Source organism: Rhagoletis zephyria, unplaced genomic scaffold (assembly GCF_001687245.7).
Source record: "Rhagoletis zephyria isolate East Lansing unplaced genomic scaffold, Rhagoletis_zephyria_1.1 Rzeph_scaffold_02409, whole genome shotgun sequence".
NCBI classification, from domain to species: Eukaryota; Metazoa; Arthropoda; class Insecta; order Diptera; family Tephritidae; genus Rhagoletis; species Rhagoletis zephyria.
The window spans coordinates 49837-65304 of record NW_016159493.1 but is presented as its reverse complement, the minus strand read 5'-3'; positions in this window follow the sequence as shown (position 1 = coordinate 65304).

Genomic DNA, 15468 nt, shown 5'->3' with positions numbered 1-15468 from the left:
TATTTCGAAATTGAAGGACGCTAATTTACTCAAAATTGATACACCTCGGCTTACCATCTAGCGGAAGGTTTCGGAAGGGTGAAAAAACATATATTTAATACTTGCGCCGGGTATTTAATGTTCGGCTCCGCCCGAGCTTAGACTTTCTTACTTGTTTGTTAAATAAAATAAAATTAAATAAGTAAAAAAATAAAACACGGACAAAACTTTAAATCCACTTTTTTCGAAAAGGGCCCAGTAGGCGATTTTAAATTAATTTGGAAACTGTTTCCGAAGCTTACTAGAAACACATCCCGGAAGAAAACCGGACGTAGAACAACCTTAGGATTAAACGTAATCGTAGCACACCGTGCTAACCGACTAGTGATAAAGTTAAGCTGCGTTGCAGAATGGAGCAATGCTCTACAAAGTATAAGCGATGAAGCCGGACTTGCAGTTCTTTAGAGAATGACCTCCTCTTAGACAATTCAGACAAAGTTGTTGTCCTTCGACTCTTTATATCGCATAGAAGGCGAAACGCTAGTAAAGGTTTCGCATTGAACGACTGCATGCTGACTGGAGTCGCAACCGTTTGACGACGTAGCTAGCGAGACCTTGCGGTTGTTGTTTAAAAATGACTTATGAAGTAAGTCATAAGGCTGGTAACCTTGGCGTAAAGGCGTTTTCGAAATTTTGCAAACGTTGGCAACGATTCTAACAATTTCGGCATCGAATTTCAAGTTGGGATTTCATTTACAGGCGATTCTTCCTCCCATTTCGTGCGAGATGCAACGTCCAATTTTTACGACACTAGCTGAATTAGTCAGAAATCTGCTCTTTCGTACCCATAGTTTGTAGCGCGCGCAAATTGGTGTTTACATTGTCGCTTAGTTCGCGAAGCTTCGCCACGGAATCAACTTCTACCCTTTTAAGTTGTACAATGTCTCTTATATGTGCCCGAAACTTTAAGCGCCAACCGAGATTTCAGTAAGTCAATAGCCTTATCATAGTTTTGCTCTGAAATTTTTAACGAACGAATTTTATCCCACGCAGCGTCACGCAAGCTGGAGCGAATCCTCGTCAAATCCACCACAGTATTGAACATTGAAAAAAAAATCAGACCACTCTGTATAATTACCGCTGGATTATGGAATATGTAGAACTGGTAACCTTTGCTTTTGCGGAGCGACGATAATCGATGGCTGTTCATCCGAACTTGACCGCACGATCGAGCGATGAGATTCTGCGCCACGGCAATTATACAGCAATTATTCTTCGTCTTCGCTTCGATGTAATGGCTAGAAAACAGCATCACTACGTCTTCAGGACGTCCTCATCCTCCAAATGCGCTTGAATACCATCAAATTTTTTCCAGCCCATCCACCTGCTCTATTTGGACTTCAACTGCCGCTTCGTCGAGCTCCCGGAGTACTTCAAGGATAAGGGCGTTGGTAATCGTTGTCATCTGCTGTATGAGAGAATCGCGTTTTTTTCCTGGATTGGACTTCTTTTGCTCTTTTGGACGGCGCTATGGGGCAATGTTTAGTTTGTTCTGTTGTTGTTTTTCAAAATTCCTGATTCCAAAATCACGTCGGAGTCACCAATGATTTTGTGGACGGCAAGCCTTTTTACCGACCAGTGGCAATTACAAAATAAGCAAGTTTATTAGCGCCTATGCTTCTTGGCTTCAACTAGTTAACTAGTTTTTAACTTATTGCAATCATTATACATATATATTTACGCATGTGTGTACATCATAGAATAACAACTTGCACAATAGATCAGTGTGACCACTTTGCAATTCCTCAAAACGTGAGGAATTTCGGGTGCGCTTGAGTATTTTTTGAGGATTTTTATTTTGAGGAATTTTCTCTCGATATGTTTGCAGATAACAAATGCAACCATGTTTTACACAACAGAGCTGTTAAATAGATCGGCAAATTTTTGAACAAAAAGCTTTCCGAAGTTTTATAAAGAGCGAAATACACAATCGGTTTTTCAAACATTCTTAAAACCTACTTTTCCAATTTCGCCATACACTATGCAAACATGACTCGTTTAAACAAAGAATTTTTCCGGTCCACAATGCAAAAGAGTTTGGTGAAAATTCCGTTGCGAATGAGGCGTTTTTACCATACTCAACGTAAGCGGTTTGATCAAACGTCAACATGGCGGTCAGAGAATTACAAAATTTGATTTTTGTTCAAAATAGAGGTCGAAAGTGTCTTGACACTCGAGAGGGAACATTAAAAATTACCTCAGCCAGAAGGGCCGGGCTATTAATCAAGCCTGTCATTAATTTTACGATAAATATTATAGCTAGCATTTCTCTACGACTTGCGAGTGTAGGCAAATTTATGAGCTTTAGACGATTAGTGTAAGGGGGAAGATTGTAGTGTGAATCCCAGTTAAAATGACGCAACGCAAAAAGCAGGAATTGTTTTTGAATTAATTCAATCCTATCTGAATGAACTTGGTACCGGGGATTCTAAACAATAGATCCGTATTCTAACTAGGTCTAACTAAAGTGGTAAAAATAGCTTTTGTAACATAAGGATCTTTGAACTCTTTTGACCATCGCTATACAAATACAAAAAATGCTTTGGTTTTATTGACTGTAATATTAATCAAATAAAACACCTCTTTGAGGTAAAATTTTCGAGTGAACAAAGCTGAACNCTGTTAAATAGATCGGCAAATTTTTGAACAAAAAGCTTTCCGAAGTTTTATAAAGAGCGAAATACACAATCGGTTTTTCAAACATTCTTAAAACCTACTTTTCCAATTTCGCCATACACTATGCAAACATGACTCGTTTAAACAAAGAATTTTTCCGGTCCACAATGCAAAAGAGTTTGGTGAAAATTCCGTTGCGAATGAGGCGTTTTTACCATACTCAACGTAAGCGGTTTGATCAAACGTCAACATGGCGGTCAGAGAATTACAAAATTTGATTTTTGTTCAAAATAGAGGTCGAAAGTGTCTTGACACTCGAGAGGGAACATTAAAAATTACCTCAGCCAGAAGGGCCGGGCTATTAATCAAGCCTGTCATTAATTTTACGATAAATATTATAGCTAGCATTTCTCTACGACTTGCGAGTGTAGGCAAATTTATGAGCTTTAGACGATTAGTGTAAGGGGGAAGATTGTAGTGTGAATCCCAGTTAAAATGACGCAACGCAAAAAGCAGGAATTGTTTTTGAATTAATTCAATCCTATCTGAATGAACTTGGTACCGGGGATTCTAAACAATAGATCCGTATTCTAACTAGGTCTAACTAAAGTGGTAAAAATAGCTTTTGTAACATAAGGATCTTTGAACTCTTTTGACCATCGCTATACAAATACAAAAAATGCTTTGGTTTTATTGACTGTAATATTAATCAAATAAAACACCTCTTTGAGGTAAAATTTTCGAGTGAACAAAGCTGAACTAGAAACACAAAATTTAACTGCCTTTAAAACGTTGGGAAAATCGTTTTATTGATACGAATCGTTGCAAAAGTTCTGTTTTTTATTCGCAACGTTCCGAATAAATAAAATAAGATTTTCCGTAAGTTTCAATGGTCACGAAATTGATATCATAAATTTTGCGTTTCTAGTTCAGCTTTCGTCACTCGAAAATTTTACTTCAAAGACGTGTTTTATTTGATATCAATTATGTTGGGGTAGCAAATTTAAAATCGACGAAAATACAAACAATAATAAAAATTTTATCTAAATCTTTTAAAAAATTATGTATTCAAATCGATGTGTCCTCTGAAACATATAATTTTTCGAATACGGAATAAAGCGAAAAAGAATCATCATATGCTTTGNGTAAGGGGGAAGATTGTAGTGTGAATCCCAGTTAAAATGACGCAACGCAAAAAGCAGGAATTGTTTTTGAATTAATTCAATCCTATCTGAATGAACTTGGTACCGGGGATTCTAAACAATAGATCCGTATTCTAACTAGGTCTAACTAAAGTGGTAAAAATAGCTTTTGTAACATAAGGATCTTTGAACTCTTTTGACCATCGCTATACAAATACAAAAAATGCTTTGGTTTTATTGACTGTAATATTAATCAAATAAAACACCTCTTTGAGGTAAAATTTTCGAGTGAACAAAGCTGAACTAGAAACACAAAATTTAACTGCCTTTAAAACGTTGGGAAAATCGTTTTATTGATACGAATCGTTGCAAAAGTTCTGTTTTTTATTCGCAACGTTCCGAATAAATAAAATAAGATTTTCCGTAAGTTTCAATGGTCACGAAATTGATATCATAAATTTTGCGTTTCTAGTTCAGCTTTCGTCACTCGAAAATTTTACTTCAAAGACGTGTTTTATTTGATATCAATTATGTTGGGGTAGCAAATTTAAAATCGACGAAAATACAAACAATAATAAAAATTTTATCTAAATCTTTTAAAAAATTATGTATTCAAATCGATGTGTCCTCTGAAACATATAATTTTTCGAATACGGAATAAAGCGAAAAAGAATCATCATATGCTTTGTATTCGAAAAAAAAAAAAAAATATGAGACATGATAAAAACTTATCAACTTGGTACCAACATTGGATACAATAAACAACTGTATTCGTCTGATTGTCTCGTAGTTTATTTTTGTTAAGATTTCTACCGGGTTTTAGGCCCACTCATGTGCTTTTTTAAGAAGTTTTACTTCTATCACGTGTACGATGTTGCACTCATGCTATTAAACTAATGATTTTTACAACGCTTTTATCAACTTGCTTTGTTGTATGTCCAGACCACCATTTTATACTATAAATATAGCAAAGGTATTTTTTCTCAAGTAGTTTTGCTCAGTGGCAATTTATACATATGTATGTAAGTAGTAGCGGCACATTGGGTGAACTAAATTCATTCATACATACATATTTATGTACAACTGTAGGTAATATAGTACACGTCTTCCCAGGTAGGTTAAGTGCGGGTGATAGACCCATGTAGCATAGTGACATACTGTGTACATACCTGCAATAAAAATGGGGAAAAATTTTACAATTTTGGCATGTGACTGAAAAAAACTCTAAAAGACGCACAAATTGTGGTTTCCAAGACATGTACCAAGTGATTAGCACAGCTGCATCCTTCAACTTGTCAACTCGCGGGAAATTCCCCGATTTGCAGTTTTTGAGAAAATGCCCGAAATGTATATTTTCAGCAGCCTGATTTTTAGTTTTCAGGCGGTAACGTTATGACATATTTATATTTTATAAACACAAAAGATAGCGTTAGATAGTTTGTTTGAAGACCCTTCTACTGATATCCACATCAATGACATGGACTGAGTAGTGCGGCCTCAGTTAGTTTAAAAAATTGCCTTTTTAAGAATTTCAGGCTGCAGCCTCGCCCACAAAGGCATACGAATCAAAACATCCTGGAACGAAACCTTCTTAGTTTTTTTGTACTTCAATTCTTGAAAGTTTTAAAGAAATTAAATGAAGGTACGTACGGACGCCAAATACATACCAAAGCATCTCGTACCTCACATCTACCTCTATATCTTTCCTACTACTATCCGGAACTTAATATATAAGGTATCGTTTGAAAGGTATTGGCCTATAGAATAACACTAAGTATGTTGGGTATACCCACATGCCCCCTTAAACCGGCAAAAATAAAAAACTTTTTTTGTTTCGCAACACTTTAGCCTAATTTTTAAGAATCCGCTTAATCGTTTAAGAAGCTTGAATACATTTTCTGAATACACTCTGCAAGACCTTTCCAACGATATCTCAAACATGTCGATTGGACTTCTGGATAAAAACTTCCAAATAAGCGAGTCATTTCTCATCATTGGCATACATTAAAAATTTAGAATATTTTATTATAGAAGAATTATCATCAATGAATATCAGGAACAGAATCGGACCAAGGTGGGTTCCCTGAGGAACTCCTGAAGTAACTTTAGTGTTTTTTGGAAGAACAATTTTTAAAAATAACTCTTTGTGTTCTATCAGAGAGGTAAGAAGAGATCCAATGAAGAAGACTTGGCTAAAAGCCGTTTAGGTCGAGTTTACGGATGAGTAACAAGTGACATACTTTGTCAAAAGCTTTACTGAAATCGGTGTATATTACGTCGGTATGAGCATTTTCTCTGAAACCGTTTGAGACATAATTTGTGAACTCCAATAAATTACTGATAATAGATTTTCCTTTAGAAAACCCGTGTTCAGATTGTGAAATTGAAGAATATAGAATGTCAGATGCGCTAGGGTATCCGTTTTTATATAAGATGGTTTTAATTTTCTGCTTGTTCTCTTTTCTGAACTCCTGGTCGCTGACTTTATAATCACCCATGGAGTCAAAAGAAAAACACTGCCATGAACTTAATTGAAAAAATTTATAAAGTCAGCGACCAGGAGTTCAGAAAAGAGAACAAGCAGAAAATTAAAACCATCTTATATAAAAACGGATACCCTAGCGCATCTGACATTCTATATTCTTCAATTTCACAATCTGAACACGGGTTTTCTAAAGGAAAATCTATTATCAGTAATTTATTGGAGTTCACAAATTATGTCTCAAACGGTTTCAGAGAAAATGCTCATACCGACGTAATATANGAACAACAATATGAAAAATAAAAATGATAATAGAATATTTACTGCCATAACATACATACCAGGTTTAACGGACAACAAATCGCAAAGAAAATTTATACATAACGAAACAATAAGTTTTGCGCATCGACCGCATCGCACACTCAACAAAATAAACAAAGAACAACAACACAACGTCATATATGAGATTCAATGCAATGGCAAAGCTGACGAACGCTGCAGCAAGGTATACATAGGAACGACGAAGCGAGCTTTAGGAGTCAGAATCAACGAGCACAAAACAGACGCGAAAAATAGAAAGATGACAACTGCATTAGCCCAGCACCTGACAAAAAGCGAGCACACAGCGGATTTTGATAATGCAAGAATAGTAGACATCGAGAGGAAAACAAAGAAAAGGATGACATTAGAAGGGCTTCGAATACAGCAACAAATACACTGTGCAATGAATTACAAAGAAGATGTAGATAATATAAATTGCGCATACACAGCGATAATAGCGAGTAATAGACGAACAGCTGGGATAAAGTATTGATGTATTTAAATGTTAAGTGTTAATTTAAAAATGTGATGTCCATAAAATAATTAATGTGATTTTATGTTATTATATGTTAAGGTATGTTTGAAAAACATGTTTTGGTATACACGTTNCCTGACATCTTAGGTTATGGAAAAAAAATGAAAACGTCATATGTCATTCAGTATTAATTTAAAAATGGCGTCGCTAGGAAAACGTGGTAATAAGTATCAACGCAAAGGTAAGTTAATCTTTATTCATCCAGTGATTTATTTCGTAAATACGTATTTATTTGGGGTTACTAACATATTAATATTATAAACTAATTATTTAAACTATTATTTTATTGAAATATTTAATAGTGAGCTTTCGACCATTATATTTATTTCTATGTCCTTTGCGAAGCACAAAAGCATGTAATTAGTATTTACAAATACTGACTTCCCATGTACTATGCAAAGTACATTAAGTTTTTTTTTTAACTTTTATGTTAATGTTCTAGCTATAACCGATGATGAAATCACGGCGGCCTTTGAAGAATCTGATTTCGATTTTTCTGGAGATAATTCCGATGAAGATCCAGATTTTATTCCTCCAGAACTAAGTCAACGAAACAGTGACCATAGGCAAAAAGTGATACCAGTACCTCGGACGAGGAGGATGAAACGGTGTCCACTCCATTAGCTTCGTCTTCAACATTAGACTTTACCGTCATCTTCGTCATATATAATACGAGGAAGAAGACGCATAAGAAATCAAGCTCGCGGATTACGCGGCCGTGGTCAAGGTAACAGGCGGCATTCATTATCTAGCCGACAGATAGCTATCCAACAAAATTTAGCTGACATTCGAGACACTTGGGTTAATGGCACACTGGTAACAGAAATTAATAATTTAATGCAACCTTCTTACGTCCAGAGAAATAGTGAAGAATGGGAGTGGTACCGGTTCTATGACCAATACATAGATGACAATATTCTTACAGATATGGTAAACTGTACTAATAGAACACATATTTTGGAAACAGGAAAATCTATGGGGCTCACTTTAAGAGAGCTGAAAGTCTATATTGGTATTACTACGGTCATGTCAGCATTGCAGTACCCGCAAATATCTATGTATTGGTCTGACAAATGGAAAGTTGCTATAATAGCCAAGGCTATGACTCGTAACAGATTTTTTTTTCATCCGGCTGAGGCTGAAGTGCGTTTATGACCCTGAAGTAACGTCGGAACAAAAATTGCAGAAAACATGGAAAATTCAGCCGTTATTTGATCGCATATTAGCTGGATATCATGAACAAAATCGTCACCAGGAAATGAGTATTGATGAAATGATTATCCCTTTCACAGGGAAGTGCCCCATTCGGCAGTTTGGTCCCAACAAACCAAACCCTGTTGGCCTGAAGGTCTTCGTCTTAGCCACACAGAAAGGCATTGTTTGCGACATGGCTATTTATCAGGGAGACACTACATTTCCCCAGTTAGTAAACAAAGGATTTAGTTTGGGAGAAGCTGCCATTATTCATTTGACAAGAACACTGGTGCCAGGCCATTTACTGTTTTTGGACCGTTTTTTCACCACTTCCAAGCTGTGTGCCGAATTACTGAAACTTGGATTCCATGGCACAGGCACTATTATGAAAAATAGAGTTCCGAAAGACTGTGCACTGACTGAAGAAAAATTGTTTAAAAAACAAGCAAGAGGAAGTAGTGAGGTTAAGGTACGAGAAGACCGCAAACTCGCAGTGACGATGTGGCTTGATAATAAACCAGTCCTGATGATACTGCGACAAGAACCATGACGAATGTAAGAGATGGTCCAAGAAAGATAAAAAATATGTAACAGTGAGAAGGCCTGATGTTATCAAAAAATATAACGAAAATATGGGTGGCGTGGATCTCGCTGATAGAATGCTTTCAGTTTGCCCGTAATCGTACAAAGAAGTGGACAATTCGCGTAATCTCCCACTTGTTAGATTTAAGCGTGGTAAATGCTTGGCTGCAGTATAGGGCTGTTGAAGTAGAGAAGGGAGTACCAAAAAGAAACATTGTACGGATGCGAGAATACAAACTGAATTTAGGGACAAAACTCATCACTGACAATGAGGAAGAATCTGATACGAATACTGAAGAGGAAATTATGTATGATGAACTTGAACCGAAACATAAAAAGCGCAGAGTCTTAATAAATCCAGTTCCTTGTAAAGAAATTCGTACCAAAAGTGCTGCACATTTACCAGAATATGGTTCAAAACAAATCCGCTGCAGAAAAAATGGCTGTGACAAGAAAACAACTGTATTTTGCAAAAAATGTGAGATTTACTTGTGCTTCACCCCTAGTCGAAACTGTTTTTCGAATTTTCACGAAGACTGTTAAGAGAAATATGAAATTTTAAAGCAACTGAGTTATTTATAATATTCCTTATGAAGAAATTTAAAGTTCTTGTTTTGTTATTGTGAAGAAAAAATATATATACTTTGTTTATTTTAAAAACTGAAATAAAACTTTAAATACAAAACTAAATAAATGACATGTTTGTTTAATTCTCATGTCCTTTATATAGAACATAGTAAAAAACCAGTTTTTCCAATTTATTAATTTTTTTTAGTATTTTTTTCATACTAAGTAATGTTTCAGCAGTGTACTAAAGAAAATTTTAAAAGAAATTCAAAAAACAGGATGTCTGGTACTCAGGAGGATATGTTAAGGTATGTTTGAAAAACATGTTTTGGTATACACGTTTGTTAATTATGTTTTCTTGTAAAAATAAATAGACTCCCTGAGGAAGACACAATAATGTGTCGAAACGCGTAGGAGGCAGAAAAGAAAAACCAACGTTTTTGCTTTAAAATCAACGGCCGAAAAGCTCCAAATATACAAATCGTAACAATTTATATACATTGGCCCTATTTAAAAACTAGTAAATTCTATTTAATTTTACATAAATATGACTTATAAAATTTCTTATTTAATGCGAAGAAGCCATGCCTCAAAACCGAGTACTTTTTGTAATCACTGTGTAAGCCCGTTCTTTTATACGGTTTAAAAGAATGCGACTTTTTATTTTTCAATTTTTGAAGCTCTTTAGTGAACCAAAAATAACAAAATTTCAAATATTCAAATATGTGCACATCTAAAACACAAGAAACAAGAATTACTTTATTTTGCGAATATTAACGAAACAACTTGTTTAGACGAGTTACTTTTGAGGCTCGATGTCGAAGTCGGTAATCGCAAGATTAAGAAAGTAGTATGGCCAAAAGATGATATATTTTTTCAATAACTTCCCTATTTCAAATTTAAACAAGTAAGAGCTGCGCTGTCTTCGGCTATGCCGAAGGCTTCATACCTTTCATGAACATCTGAAATTTTTCTTTAACAGATTACTGCTTTTGAAAAAATTTATATATTCACAGCATACATCGAGGGAGTTACATATATAAAAAATCGTATCTAAACAATCAGAGGTATGGAAGATATACTTTATATAGCATCAATCTAAGTAATTTTCACTGCTGTGTGATCGGTATGTAAGCCGGTAACACAATTTAATAAGCTTTGCTTCCTACATAAAGGAGATATATCGCAAAAACTGGTATCTGAATAATCAGTGATATAGGAGATAAAGCTTATACAACATAGATTTTGACGATTTTCTCAGTAGACTTTGTATTAATATTTATAAAATAGCTTACGAAATTTATCGGTTTTAGCTGTCCAATTAAAGGAGTTTTACAGTAAAACCCCATATCTGAACAATCAGATATATGAAGGCAATAAATAAGTTACTAGTGATCCGATATTTGTTTATTTTACTATTAACTTTCTGTTGATAATGAGTGAAAATAGTGCGAATATTTAACGTTTCTAGCTGCATAAATGGAGAAGTTATAACAAAAAATCTCATATGGGTATTTCCATACGTCGCATACGTGACAGTCGTACGTTTCAATGTGATACAAAAAAGGAATACCATTTGTTTTCTTTAACTTTTTTGGGCTATTGTATAGCACATAATTAGCTTTATATTTAACCGAAAAATGAAATCAATCGAACTGCTTGCTCCTGAAATATAAGCATTTAAAGAGATTGTCGTTACGTGACAAAAAATGGAAGTTGATTTTTTCTTTTCTTACAAAATCGCAAATCTCTGCGAATTGTGGATGGCTATTTTCATAAAACTGATTTTAATATGATTTGGAGCAATTCTAGTTGTTTTAGAGTTTTTTGAATTAATGCAAATTGTTTCAATTTTCTTTTACAACCCCAAGTGTGAAACGTGACGTGGCGTGGCGTCATGTGACTTAAATTTCCATCGTTATATTTTTGTTAATATTGCTTTTAAATGAATTTTTAACGCAAACAAAACATGTATTTTACGCCGAATATACTTTATATTTTGACTTCAGCGCCAATTCAGGGTCAATTTGTTGGAAATCTATGATTTATTATGTTTCAAATACATACGCCAAATTCGAACCGAATCGGACCATAAATACGGTTTTTCGAAATATCTCGACCTTAGCACCACCTAGGAAGACCATTTTACGCAAACATGATTCTGTTTACATAGCCAGTAAATACGTTAGATATAAAACTTTTACCATTTTCACTGTAAGTATTCTTTTGATAATGGGTGAAAACCGTGCGAAAAGTTCGGGCGGTATTATCAATTGCGAAGCGAATGAATTTGGCGAAGCGGACATCAAACCGTCCTAAACCGGATCCAAGTTTCTCGATAAGGGGCAACAATTATTCTTCTTTGCTCGTTTATATAAAGCAGTGGATAAAAATATACGTATATGCGAAAGGCAAATTTATCTGTTTAAATAAACACTACTAATATTTCCTGCAAACACACATCGATTTACATCTTTTATCTCGCCTCCGACACAGAATTGTATTCGTACAAAATTACGCAAAAAAGCTTACTCGTTCGTTTTCAGGCATGCCATTGTTACGAAAATAAGATTCGGATTGCAGCATACTATTTCTATGATTCGTTGCAAAATCCGAATACGAAAGAGTTGCCGAATAGGCTATAGTGACCCGATCTTTGTAATTTTCACTGTAAGTATTCTCTTGATAATGGGTGCATATGCGAGGAGTTATAACGAAGTCTCATATCTGAACACTCAGTTGTATGGGAGCTATATGTTATAATGGCCCAGTTCAGTGATGGAAAATCAAAATTCAAAATTGTGCCGAATTTCTCCGGCAAAATGTGCCTAAATGCAGGTCAATGTGCCAATAAATTGAAAGTCGACGATAGGTACCATTTCCTTTATAAAATATACTTACAGTAGTTATTGCGTGTAAGAAAACAGAAATCTATAGAAAAACCTTTCTTTAGTGCAACAACAAAAACCATAAAAATGAAAGCTCAAAACTTCCTACGAAAAATTTTCACGCAAATTTAGAACTTTGTTGTCAGATATTTTAGAAAATTTCGGCTATACAATTTTATAGTCCAATAAATTTTAGGATTATAAAGTGCCAGTGCGGCTAAGAATTCGAATTTTTAATATTTTTTTATTTTTTTTTGCATTTTCTTTATACATATTGGATGTACAAAAAATTTGAGTATGGAAGAAAAAGTGCCAGACCTTCAATCAAAAAGTTCTCAAAAATCAACGCGAATTAAATGAATTATAAAACTGCATAGCCGAAAGTATGTCTAGTTTTAAAAAAAAATTACGTATAAACAAAAATTATCGCTCAATCACTAACCCTAAATTACGAATTGTAAAAATATAAAGCATCCTCCTAAAGTATTTGCAAATTACAATGTCCAGTTTGCGCAAGCTTACTTGTAACTAGCATTCAGGCATTGTTGCGGATATTGGACAGTTCCATATGCTGTGGTCTAGAAATGAGAAGGCCTGATTTTTTGTATATTTACATTTTGCAATCCAGGGTAAATTATAATTTAGTAAATTTGTTCATTTTTCACTGAGATCATTATTTGTATATAATATTATAACGCAGTACTTTTTTTATATCAAAATCAATGTTATTCGTATCATCAGAGCTTACTGCCTTTGGCGCGAACGCCGTAACGGCTTTTAAAATTGCAGTATCAAGGTGCTCTTTCTTAAATCTTGGCAAAATTTAACTTTAAGTTTCAAAGCATTTTTAATTTCATTTTCTGCTAAATTTTCTTTAGTAAGAAATATTTCGGCTTCTATTCCACAAAGAATATTCAAAATGGGTTTGTGAATATTTAAATCTAAAGTGTGTATTAAATGATATTTAGTATTTGCTTTAGAGATGAAATTGCGACAAATTTGTTTTAACAAAAATGTTAAGGGTAGAGGCAGAGCGTGGAAGCCAGCTTCTTCTGCTTATGTTTATATCATTTATCAGCACGTCAATCACGACCAAATGTAAAAAAAAAAATATTTTTAATTGCACTGAATTACGCAAAAATAGTGCCGAAAATCAATCGATTGTACTTAAGGAGCCGGCTGCTTCCGAAAGGGCCAAAAATGGCACAATGCACACTTATTTTCCACCACTGGTCCAGTTCACCCACTTACCAAATTCCATTCGGATATCTCGAAAACTGACAGATTAGATTGCATACACACAGACGGACAGACGGACACGGCTAATCGACTCAGCTCGACGTTCTGATCATAAAAGTATACATTTTAATGGGTCTATTTCTTTTTATTCTGGCACTTACAAACATCGGACCAAAGTTATAATACCATTTCATGCCCATGAAAGGTATAACAATAGCCGTAACAATATTTTAAAATATTTACAAATAGAATTAACAGAACCGGTACTGTAACCGACGACGATAAAATGTTAAAATTAATGACCATTTATCATAAAGACCCGATAACAGGCGGACACTGCGGATTTAAAAAACTATGAAAATTTGATATTATTGTAATCGACACATTAGGGCCGCTACCTGAGTCGAGTAGTGGTAATAGGTTCGCAATTACCATTATATGCCATTTAACAAAGTATTTAGTTACAGTAGCTGTGCCAGATAAAAGCGCAAAAACGATTGCCTCCGCTATTTTTGAAAGCTTTGTTTTATTTCCCCAATATAATTCTAATTACAAAGTTTGGGCAAGAATAATATGAAAAAACTGATCACTTTGCCAAATCTTTCTTTTTCCAAAGGAGGGTGATGTAATGCGATTAAAGTGTAGTATTACACTAAATATCGACCGCACACAGCTAAGCCATTATGACCCAAATAAATTCTAATGAACTCAGCGGGAGTTCAACGTCATATATATATCTGTTTACATTTGTCATCATTATTACTCAATCCGTCGCATTGACCAACTCACGTGACTAATCGACAGTGTCGGTTTGTCAACAGTCGAAATAACTATGAAGAAATATGCTGACTTTGCATACTATGTAAATGCTTGTAGTTTATAAGTATTAGTGTAAATTAGTGTAAGAAATTTTGTATAAAAAGAGAATACTTTCAAATAAAAAAATCAATGCTGATTACTCGTAAAAGCTGTCTACACTTCATTGCATGGACCACCGGCTGATTACACCTCACATGGCGATCCTGCCAGTTTGGTAATTAGCTAGCGAAAAATTTGCTTATAGCAAAACCGCTAAAAGACCAAACTTGGCGCATAAAAGGGCGATCCTGCAAACATATACTTTGAAATGAATAAATATCGACAAACGTCAAATAGGAATTATTTCCAAAACAACCAACAAAATTAATACTTATTACGATCCTGGTGACGATCCTGCGAACCTTTATGCGATCCTGCGGCAACACAGCATAAAAAGGGTGGAATATTGACTGGCAGCGGCAGGGTGACAATCCTGCGAACCTTTATGCGATCCTGCGGCAACACAGCATAAAAAGGGTGGAATATTGACTGGCAGCGGCAGGGTGACAATCCTGCGAACCTTTATGCGATCCTGCGGCAACACAGCATAAAAAGGGTGGAATATTGACTGGCAGCGGCAGGGTGACAATCCTGCGAACCTTTATGCGATCCTGCGGCAACACAGCATAAAAAGGGTGGAATATTGACTGGCAGCGGCAGGGTGACAATCCTGCGAACCTTTATGCGATCCTGCGGCAACACAGCATAAAAAGGGTGGAATATTGACTGGCAGCGGCAGGGTGACAATCCTGCGAACCTTTATGCGATCCTGCGGCAACACAGCATAAAAAGGGTGGAATATTGACTGGCAGCGGCATATTGACTGGCAGCATGACTGGCAGCCACTATCTATAAGTATAATTAATAATTTAAATTGGGCAGCCTCACGGCGCTCAACTAATGTCAGATTAAATTGGGCAGCCTCACGGCGCTTAAACAAGAGCAGAAATTTTTATTTTTCGCTCTATAATGCAAGAAATCACTACCGAAGAAGAGTTCCATAGG